General features: G+C 46.2%; 1 long non-coding RNA gene across 1 annotated transcript in view; it reads left to right on the forward strand.

Moving 5' to 3' along the window:
- The window catches only part of LOC139364382 (uncharacterized), a 40,900-nt gene extending 29,301 nt beyond the window's left edge, over positions 1-11,599 (forward strand). Inside the window, exon 5 of the long non-coding RNA XR_011626181.1 lies at positions 11,465-11,599. This is a non-coding gene — a long non-coding RNA (uncharacterized lncRNA). The remainder of the gene's footprint in view (positions 1-11,464) is intronic.
- The last annotated feature ends 36 nt before the right edge of the window (positions 11,600-11,635 follow it).

An 11,635-nucleotide genomic window follows, 5' to 3' on the forward strand; every position in this document is an offset into this window, starting at 1 on the left:
TTTATTTATTTGAGACCGAGTCTTGCTCTGTTGCCCAGGCTGGAGTGCAATGGCACGATCTCTGCTAACTGCAACCTCTACCTGCCGGGTTCAAGCAATTCTCCTGCCTCAGCCTCCCAAGTAGCTGAGATTATAGGCATGCACCATCACACTCAGCTAATTTTTGTATTTTTAGTAGAGACAGGGTTTCACCATGTTGGCCAGCCTAATCTCAAACTCCTGACATCAGGAGATCCACCCGCCTCGGCCTCCCAAAGTACTGGGATTACAGGCGTGAGTCACTGCACCCGGCCTATTTTTCTTTTAAACTTATTAATAGGATAAGGAAGAGATAGCGAGAGAGTGTGAGAGAGAGAACACGGATAAAGGACACTTAAGTGTAGAGCCTGATGGTGTTTTATAAATGTATAACCATCATCTGGGCCAGGATACAGAACATTTCCAGCAGCCCCAATTGTGTTTTTCTTAACACAAATCAGAACTCAATTGGAACAGCTAAACATATACATTAATGGGTCACGTGCTGTCAGATAGCACCTAACAAGATCTGCTAACGTAGGTACTGTGCTTTCTCCTCAAATGCTATGGTTTCCAGAGCCCAGAAGAGGGGATGAGGTGATTGTATTGGAGATAAGATTCTGAAGCCCAGCATTTGAGATGATTAATGATCCCCGGGCTGCTGCTCCAATTTAGTCTGATATGAAGAGAAGAAAAAGCTGTGGTTAAATTTCCCTGTTCCAGCCCCACTACTACGTTGCTCTGTTATCTCAGCGAGGTCAGAATCAACCTGTGTTTAAACTCCAGGGAGCCTTAGTGGTGGCCCCTAACTCTGCTACATTGCTGCTAGGGAGCCATCTCTCAACAAAGTAAAGAAGGATTTCTGAAGTGTTAACTGGGGACCCAGAATGCTGCCTTGCAGCCCATGGGGCTTGGTGGGGGGGACACTCATTCTCCCCAGCAGGTGTTCTGGGACTCCTGCAGCCCACTGCCTTTGAGGAGGTGGGCAAAGAGGCCTGCGTGGCCTGGTCTAGAGGATAAAAGTGCCAGATGGCCGGGCAGGTGTTCCGGCTGACTTAACAACCTTATCAGATGCACTGTGGGGCCCAGCCCCCAGCAGATAGTAATAATTTGTGAAGGTGGCAGGGGAAGGCATCCGCACTGCTCCCGTCCCTCCTCCCACCTCTTCAGCTTGCCCCATGTTGGTGAGAGGGCATCCAGTGGTTCACAGCAGGTGACTGTCCCTCTGCCACTATCATGCTAGGTTTCTGGCAGAGGTTGCTGGCCACATCCCTAGAAGGACCCTGGCTGTCTGTCTCCCAAGCTTGCCACTTATAGACTGGCAGGGGAATGGATTCTGGCAAGTCACCCCATGGCTGGCCACACGGACAGGTTCCTGGGAGAGTTGCCAGGGTGATTGACCTTACTGTGGTCACACTGAATGGCACTGACATTCCCAGGTACCTATACTCTGCTCTGGCCTCATGTGCTGGACCCAGGCCTCCAGCATTTCAGTTTTGTCACATCAGAGATGCTCAATGGGGTGGAGGAAAGACAAGAATAACTCTGGGTGGCCTCACTGATAGAAGAGGTGGCCAAACTTCATGCCTAATTACTGTGGGTATTGGTAACATACCACAAACATCAACTTTCTATTCCAAATGCTCATCCTAGCCATCTTGAGACAGAGGTCAGCTGCTTTATAAATATACCTAAAATTATATCTTTTTCCTGTATCCAGCCATTGACGACTAGGAAAACGATGTCCCCAAGGCCCAGAATCTCCCCGGCACCCCTGCTCCCATAAAAGACAGAAAGGAGCTTCCAGGTCAGGATGTTACCCTAAACACATGTGGTTTCTTGCTGCCCCTCTCAAAATTGCATGGTAAAGGCATGGACATACAGAAGGAAGTGGACACATAGTGATGAGGAACACAGGAGGAGAGGTCAGAGGGCAGAAATCCATCAGTAGACTGAGCCAAAGTAGCTGAGTGCTCTTGGTGTTGCAGAGGACATAGTTGTCACATCCCCAGAAAAGCTCCAAATTCAGAGCCAAATAAAAAGAGTGACCAGCTGCTTAGCATCTCTTCTAGGCAGAAGTGTAAGAGTTTGTCTGGAGACCAGCAGCGTGGACTCCTAGTGTGTTTGATGGTACTCTAAAGCAGTGGCTCTCAAACTTGACCACACGTTAGAATCCTCTGAAAGCTCCAAAATACCCCAAATCTATTAAATTAGCCTATCTGGGGATGGACCCAGGACTTAGTATTTTTAAAACTCCTCAGTTGAGTCCATTGGGCCGCCAAGGTTGGGAACCACTGCCCAGGGTGCATTCTTCTTTCAGGCATGAAGAGATGGTGAGTTAGCCTGTTCCCTGCCTGCCACACTTAAGAGAAGCCTGCTGGCCAATAAGAGGGGGCTCCTTGGCTGCACTGCCTGCTGTCCCTCCCCAGCCTGGCTCTCCTCCCCTGGAAACGTGGGCCAGTCTCTGGGCTCTCTCACCTTCCTGACTCCACTCTTCTTGTCTGTCCTCCCACTGCTCCTGGAATGATCTTCCTAAGAACCAAGTCTAATCCTATCACACCCTCACCTTTCACTCCCTGCAGAGCAAGTCCTAGCATAGAGACTCTCCTAAAGATTCCCACAGTTTTCTTTCTAACCTAATTCCCTTCCTCATCCCTATATTCCAGTCAATCTGAAGACAAGGGCTCCCCTTGTTTTTGCTTATGTCTCCTTCCCTCACCCCATAGCTCCAGCATTTAGCCAGGTGACCTTCGCAGGGAAGATGTTCACATAAAGGGCTTACTGAGCTGGATTGAGTTTAGCAGAACATAATGTCTCTGGGCAGCAGAATGAAGGAAACATAATTTGTCCTCACTGAGACAATGGCCATGAATGACCTTGTTTTGAGGGAGAAGGGAAATAACAAGCAGCTTGAAAACAACATTTTTCTAAACCTACCATTTTTTTTTGCTGTTATTCATGTTTTAAATTTTACATGTTTTAAAAAAATTTTTAAATTTATCTTTTAAAGATAGGGTCTTGCTCTGTTACCCAGGTTGGAGTACAGTGGTGAGATCATAACTCACTGCAGCCTCCAACTCCTGGGCTCAAGCTATCCTCCCACCTCTGCCTCCTGAGTAGCTAGGACGACAGCTGTGCACAACCATGCCCAGCCTTCATGTTTTATTTTAAATATTTTAAATATAAATATCTGTATTTATTTTTACTTTTTTTTTCTTTTTTTTTTCAGACAGAGTCTCACTCTGTCACCCTGGCTGGAGTACAGTGGCACGATCTCAGCTCACCGCGACCTCCCCGTCCTGGGTTCAAGTGGTTCTTCTGCTTCAGCCTCCTGAGTAGCTAGGATTACAGGTGCACACCACACCACTACACCCGGCTAATTTTTGTATTTTAGTAGAGAAGAGGTTTCACCATGTTGGCTAGGCTGGTCTTGAACTCCTGACCTCAGGTGATCTACCTGCCCGGCCTCCCAAAGTGCTGGGATTACAGGCATGAGTGACCGCGCCCAGCCTTTTCCCAGTTATTAAAATAAGCTCATTACAATTTTTAAAAAATTGTGTATAAAGTAGAGTGAATCTCTCCCTCTTACTCCTCCCAGCAATAATCACTGTCAACAGATGAATGTATAAGCTTGCTGGCTTCTTATCACTCACATGCCATGGACTGAAGGTTTGTGCCTTCCAAAAGAAAATGGGGCCTTTGAGAAGTAATTAGGTCATGAGCGTGAAGTCCTCATCATGGGATTAGTGCCCTTATAGAAAGGGAACTTGCCCATGGGCCCTCTCACCACCACCACCACTGCACCCCACCTTGCCCCTCATGTGAGGACATAACCAGAAAGAGAAAACCTCACCAGCACTGAATATGTGGAAACCTTGATCTTGGACTTCCCAGCCTCCAGAACTATGAGAAATAGATTTCTATTGTTTAAGCTGCCCAGCCTGTGGTATCTTATGATAGCAGCCTGAGCTAAAATGGCCTGTACATTTTTCCCCTTCACTTTCCTCACTTAACAACATATCATGAATAATTTTTTCCCAAACAACTCAGACTCATCTCACACATTTTAAACACTGATTGATGTTCCACCTTCAACAACTGTACCATTTCCCCTTTGGTAGATGGTTAAGTAGTTCCTATTGTTAGCTATAACATTTTTAGTTTGTAAAAATAATGTGGAAAATGTAAATCATAAAAACAATTTGAACTCCTGACCTCATGATCCACCCGCCTTGGCCTCCCAAAGTGCTGGGATTATAGGCGTGAGCCACTACACCTGGCTAACATGGTGAAACCCCGTCTCTACTAAAAAATACAAAAATCAGCCAGGCATGGTGGTGGGTACCCATAGTCCCAGCTACTCAGGAGGCTGAGTCAGGAGAATTGCTTGAACCCAGGAGGCAGAGGTTGCAGTGAGCCAAGATTGCACCACTGCACTCCAGCCTAGGCAACAGAGCGAGACTGTCTCAAAGAAAAACAAACAAACAAACAAAAACAATTGTTTAAACAAGCAACAAAAGAAACATCAGCCACAGTCTCTTACCCAAGCATGACCATTTTGTACTATTTCATTTTGGCATGGTTCTTCCCATATGTTCTTGTTGACATTTTGTATATGTGTATTTATTTATTTATTTATTGTTTTAAACTTTTAGGTTCAGGGATACATGTGCAGGTTCATTATATAGGTAAACTTGTGTCACAGGGGTGTATCGTATGGATTATTCCGTCTCCCAGGCACTAAGCATAGTACCTGATAGTTATTTTTCCTGATCCTCTCCCTCCTCTCACCCTGAACCCTCAAGTAGGCCCAAGTGTCTGCTGTTCCCCTCTTTGTGCCCATCTGTTCTCCTTATTTAGCTCCCACTTATAAGTGAGAACAGGTGGTTGGTTTTCTGTTCCTGCATTAGTTTGCCAAGGATAGTGGCCTCCAGCTCCATCCATGTTCCTGCAAAGGACACAGTCTTGTTCTTTTGGTATCTGTTCAGTTTGGGTTCTACTCTGGCACTTATTTCATCATAAACTTATAAAATGTTACGCCTTAGTTTTCGCCACCATTGGCTTTAATGTCCCCTGAGGGCCTTCGTGGAGTTTCTGAGCTATTCCTGGCTGTGGGACATGTTGGTTGTGATGGCATTTTGGTATGGATGGTCCTATTCCCCTAAGTATTGTCACTGTAATTTCTTTCAGGGTAATAGTCCTTCCCCCTAAGTTGCTTTTCTTTTCTCTCTTTTATTAGAAAATAAACTTGTTTTTTAATGGGGAATGGGAGAGAGGGCGGTCTGGGTAGGAATGAGGGTAGGGTGTCCATGGGCTGAGTCAGCTTCGGACTCCTGGTTCTGATTCTGCAGCTCATGTATGGTGTCCTGGCAATCAGGCAAAGTGGCCACGCCATAGCCCACAGTGCCCAGGGCATAGCAGCTAGAGGATTCCAGGAAGTAGGCGGGCAGTCACCACAGGACCTCCCATCAGGACAAGGGCAGCTCCAGGCCCAGGGGCACCCACGGTCAGGATCAACCAGGTAGAGCCCAGGATCACTAGTTCCCAAAGCCACTGTGCTAATTTCATCATGGTCACTGTTTGCCCTGCATCTCCCCAAGTTGCTTTTCTATCTCATCAGCAACCTTCTTCAAAACCTGCCACCCTTATCTGTCATGAGATTAGAGTAAGAAATTTTTAAAAAATAGAAAAGAAAGAAAAACTTGCCTCTGAAGTGCAATGCATCTTCCAGAAGGTGCTTGTGCTTTCTCAGCTACCACCCCCTCCTACTGACTCCTCTCCCCATAGCCATGCATCAGGCCCCACTAAAGACCCCTTCTTCTTAAAGACTTTCCCAAACTGAGGAGCATCTGTGCTGGGCTTTCACCTGCTGTATGCATCCACGTGGCCCTGTGCTTCCTAACCAGCACTTTCCACATTTCATTCTGTTTCATGGTGTGAGTTACTCACCACTGTATCCTCAGCAGGTGAAAGGGAGGACATGGGGGACAGGGAAGGAGGGAATGCCCTAGCTCCTCCCAGGGCCTCTGGTGGCCTGTGGCCTGCAGGTGAAAGGGAGGTCAGTCCTATGGTAGTCATCCTCATTAGCCTCCTGCTCTTACAGCAGGTCCAAGCTCCACCATTCTTGGGCTTCCAGACCCCAGGAGTAGGGTGGTGTCTCGGGGGAAAGCTTGTGTCTTGTAGGTGGGCAAGCTACCCCCACTCCTCTGGCTGCTCCAGCTGCCCCCATTACAGGGCAGCGCTGGTTGGGGCCAGGAGGGACTGTTTGTTCAATTCTTACAACACAGGGGCTATTACCAGCGGCGCTGGAAGGGAGGAACAGCTGTTCCATCTCCCGAGCCAGTTCCAGCCCCCCTTACCTGATCACCTCCCTAGGTTTTATCGAATCTCTGTGTCTCACAATTACCTCTAATTTCATTGCCTTCATTGCAAAGAAGAGTGCTTTTCCCTGCAGCTAAGATTTTCTTATATTACCCCGGCTTTGCCTCTTCAGCCCCCAGCCTCTTCCTTCCACTCCCAGCAAGCGACATGAGCAGTCATTTTCTGAGACTGGAGCTCTGCCGCACCCCCGCACTGGCCACTCACACCTCAGCCATGCTCCCCTGTCCTGCCCCTGAGAGCAGAAAGCAGAGAGTGGAGGCCCTACGGCAGGAGCCCCCAGTTTAAGGAAAATGCTGCACAGGGCTTTGCTCTATGGTTCAAGCAGCTACTCCCTCTGGAAAGAAGGTTTTGATGTGCTTCCTCCTTCTCATTCCTGTCCAAAGACCCTCCTTCAACCCCATATCTCAGGCAGATCTAGGAGGTGAGGACCAGACTTCAGGACTGGCTTATTTCATTCATCCAACAAATAATTGTTAGATCTCTGATATGTGCTAGCACTGGACAATCAAAAACTACTTATTTAACACAGATTTTATTCTCAGCACAGTGTCTCATACTCATCCCCTTCCCTGAACATGAATAGGTGCCAGAGGCAGTGCGAAGAGGGTATCTGATAAAGACTGAAGGCTGCAGGGTCACCAAAGATAAAGAAAAGACCCTCCCGGGCAGTGAGCACTTAGTTGAGGGCATAAGGGGAAGGTATGTCGTCAAACAGTGGTGCTCAAAGCTGCAGTGTGCTATGATAGGGTATAACTGTAGACATGGTACCTGCCTTTGAGAAATTTCAAAACTAGGGCTGGGCACAGTGGCTTACTCCTGTAATCCTAGCACTTTGGGAGGCCGAGGCAGGCAGATCGCCTGAGCTCAGGAGTTTGAGACCAGCCCGGGCAACATGGCAAAACCCCATCTCTACTAAAAAAATTAAAAAATTAGCCAGGTGTGGTGGTGTGTGCCTGTGGTCCCAGCTATTTGGGAGGCTGAGGCAGGGGAATTGCTTGAGCCTAGGAGGCAGAGGTTGCAGTGAGCCGAGATCACACCATTGCACTCCAATCTGGGCAACAGAGTTCCAAAACTGCCTGGGCATAGAAGCAATCATGCATTGAATACCCAATCAGGTCCAGGACTGATGGAGGCAATAGTCATCCTTGCTTTAGAGATAAGAGAAATGAGCCTCAGAGGCTCTCTCCCTTTCTCCTGTTGTGGCCCACCTGACCCTCTGTGCTTCAGGAATGCCAAATTGTGCTTTGTTCTCTGCAGATACTATGCTGTTTTACATCTCACTGCCTTTTCCTGTGCAGTTCCTACTGCCTGGAACACTGTTCCTTCAGCATCTTCTACAGCATCTATTCTGGGAGTGCTAGGTTAAGTGCCCGTCCAACTGTTGGTGAGTATCTTCTCAACTAGACTGCAGGCTTCTCGGAGGCAGAATCGTGACTTTGTCACACTGGTCCTGCCACACTTGGCACAGTGCCTGCTGCAGAGTCAGGGTTCTCAAATTATTGGCTGAAGAGAATAAATATATGTACAGACGCGTGTCTTAAGCAGCACAGCTAGCATGAGGCAAAATGGGTTTTGAACCATGGTTGCCCCTCACATAAGGCACCTTTGTGTGCATTAGGAAAAGACTCCCCCTCTGAGTGAGTGCACTGCAAAAAGGCAAGTCTTCTGGGCAGACCAGCTGGGAAAAGGCACTCTTCCCTTGGCTGACACAGCCAGGTCTCCGGGCTTGGCTGAGCCAGTGAGTAGATTTCAGCCCTGACTCATGCTTCTTGGGCATGATGACCCAGCTCAGGTACAGCCTGTTTGAACTCAAGTCAGCTTGATACTGAAACCCACACTTTTCTTTGCCATGTGAACAAGAGCAATGTGCCCTGAAAACATTTTCAAGCCAAGAGAAAGCTCTGTGTGTGTGTGTGTGTGTGTGTGTGTGTGTGTGTGCGAGAGAGAGAGAGAGAGAGATTGATTTTTGGCAAGAGATTTTTGCTATTTTTGGTAAAATAGCAAAATCCCCAAACCGCTGGTGCCATGTTACTGTGGGCTCAAATCCACATACATAAGTAAGATTCCATACATATATAAGATTCCATACATAAGTGAGATTATGCGGTATTTGTCTTTTTGCATCTGTGTAATTTCATTATAAGTATTATATCCTTAAGGTTCATCCATGTTATTGCAAATGACTGATTTTTTTTTCCTTTTTAAAGCTGAATAGTATTCCTTTGTGTATAAATGCCACATTGTCCTTATCCATTCCTCCCATAATGGACACCTAAATTGCTTCCACATCTTAGCTATTGTGAATATTCTTTTCCCCCAAATCAAGCAGAACAATACTCATCCCTTTGCCTGAGCACAACGAGGTGCCAGAGGCAGTGGGAAGAGAGTATCTGAGAAAGACTGAAGGCTACACGGTCACCAAAGATAAAGAAAAGTCCCTCCTGGGGCAGCAAGCATTTAGTTGAGGGCATGAGGGGAAGGTATGTCTTCAGATGGTGGAGTTCAAGGCTGCAGTGTGCTATGATCATGCCTGTGAATAGCCATGGCACTCCAGCCCAGGAAATATAGTGAGACCATGCCTGACTCTAAAAAATTTGGATTTGAAATCTGAAGGCTGCAGAACTGCAAGTAGAAACTGAGCATGTTTTGCAAACAGCAATAAAGGATTTAGCATGAGGAAGTGAGCCTTGCAAAGCAAGTATAGGGTAGGGGATCCACAAAAGGGTCAAGTGAAACTGTCTCAGTTTGTGTATCTGTAAAATGGGGATGACACTACCTACCTCACAGAGTCCTCACAGATGAAATTCAATAATATAGGTGAAATGAGTAGCATCTGGCATATGGTAAACATTTACTAAATGGTGATTGCAATTATTTTGATTAGCAGATTGGTGATGACAATGATGATGATAGGAGTGTAGTTGTTGGTGGTATAATATTTAGGGTAATGAATGTCTGCCACTAAATGTCAAGGTGAGAAGAGCTCTGCTAACCTCTTCTAGAAAGGGAGAAAGAACAAGAGCCTCTCATCCTGCTTTTGTTCCCATCCGCTCCTCTTGTGGCTAATGCAGATAGCGAGCAGAGTTGCTAAAAGCCTTGGCAGAAGAACCACAGGAGGACTGAAATGAGCGGAGAGAAAGCTCTCCAGTCCTTCGCCCCCCCCCGCCTGTCACTCCATCTTCCCAGTCCTTGGGGCACCCTGCATGAGAAGGATGGAGAAGGCAGGAGCATGGGGGTACAGTGGGGGACTTAGCGCTCTTCCTAGGGTGAGATGACAATGGAAGGGAGGGCGAGGAATGAGAAGTTGGGACAGTTGAGATGGATGCCAAAGGGTTGTGGAAACAAAATGTGTCCTCAGGCGTGCTTGAAGCCTATACCACTGATGCTATCCATTTGTACAGAAGATTGTTATTTAGCGTTCCACGAACATTTACTGAGTGCTTATGTACATGTCACTGTGGTAGCTTGGGGATCAGTAGTCACAAAACAGAGATGGTCTCTGTATTTGTGGAGCTGACTTAACTTTTAGCCCAATTTAAATACTTGATTACTTTTTGAACAAAAGCAGCCACAGTTACTTAGGCCAAAAACCTTGGGATATCCTTGTCTCTTTTCTTTCTCTCACACTGCTGATCTAATCCACTGGCAAGTATCCTCAATATGCACCCCAAATCTGACCGTTTCTCACCACCTCCACCTCTATCACCCCAATACAAGCCACTGCCTTCTCTTGCCTAGACCATTGCTGTAGCTACTCCTCTGCTCAATGGCCTCCCTGGCTCCTTATCTTACTCTGAATTGAAGGCAAAGTCCTTGCAGTGACTCACAATGCAGTCATCATCTTGCCTCTGATTGCCCCTTTAACCCTATTGCACCATGGTAGCAATAAGAGCTGGAAAAATGAAATGAAATCCACTTCCTGGAAAAGGCAAGGAGGGAAGACAAGCTTCAGTCTCCTTTATCACTAGCAGATTTTCCAGGAAGCACAGTGTGATGGACTCTTACATGGGACCCTGTCTTAAACTGACAAATAGCAAGAACAGTAACGAAGGTCAGAATATTTTAATGACATCACTAGAAATATGGTTAAAAATTAAAGATAAACCTCACACAGGGAAAAAAATGTTTGCAGTCCCAACAAAAGATCAATATCCAGAATATATAAATAGCTCCTGTAAATCAATAAGAAAAATAATCTCAGTGGAAAAATGGACAAAAGATTTGCAAAGGCAACTCACCTGCCTTTACAAAAATAAAAATAAAAAAGGAATAATCTCTTGGGGAAAATACTTACAAGCCAAGGATCATTAGAGAAGAGAAGGCATAGGCCCTATTCTATTCTCCTGTTATCACCATGCCGGGAAAAGGGCAGTGTGGGTCTACATGCCAGCAGAGGAAATTCTTCTTATTGTTTTATCTTCATGTAGGTCAACCATGAGTGTAAATTTATCTACGAAGATATACACAAGCTGCTTCAGTGCCAGGGAGGCTGGAGGAGAGAGTCCTTTTTGCTGTTATTATGGAAAATTTCAAATGCATACAAAAGTAGAGAGAAAAGTACAATGAACTCAATGTCCCAGAATACTTTTGGCTTAAACCCTACACTCCTCAAGGAAAGGCTCCCCCACAAGAAATCAGAGGGAAGTCCCACCTTCCCCATGGTGGGCAGGGGTGGGCAAGGGTGGGCTGTGGAGGGGTGAGAGGGTGTTGGGCTGAACGTTGAAGAGCAGCAGCATCTGACAGGCTGAATGGAGAAGTGGGAGGATTGCAGCACACTCAGGGCTGACTCCACAGACCATTGCAGTCACAAAGCTGGGGACAATCTGACAATTAGAACTGTTCTTTTTGTTTTTTAAAATTGAGACATACTCTACACAATTCACCATTTAAAAATGTACAATTCAGAAGGTTTTAGTATATTAACAGAAGTGTGTAACCAATGCCATTATCTAATTCAGTACATTTTCATCACCCCAAAAAGAAACTCCACACCCACTAGCAATAACTCCTCATTCTCCTTTTCCCTTACCCCCAGAAACCACTCATCTACTTTCTGTCTCTACAGATTTGCCTATTCTGGATGTTTCATATAAATGGAGTAATACAACACATGACCTCTTGTGACTGGCTTCTTTCACTTAGCAGAATGTTTTCAAGGTCCATCATGTTGTGGCAAGTATCAGTACTTCATCCTCTTTTAATGCTGAATAATATTCTATCGTATGGATATACCACC

This window comes from Macaca nemestrina, chromosome 7 (assembly GCF_043159975.1).
Source record: "Macaca nemestrina isolate mMacNem1 chromosome 7, mMacNem.hap1, whole genome shotgun sequence".
NCBI classification, from domain to species: Eukaryota; Metazoa; Chordata; class Mammalia; order Primates; family Cercopithecidae; genus Macaca; species Macaca nemestrina.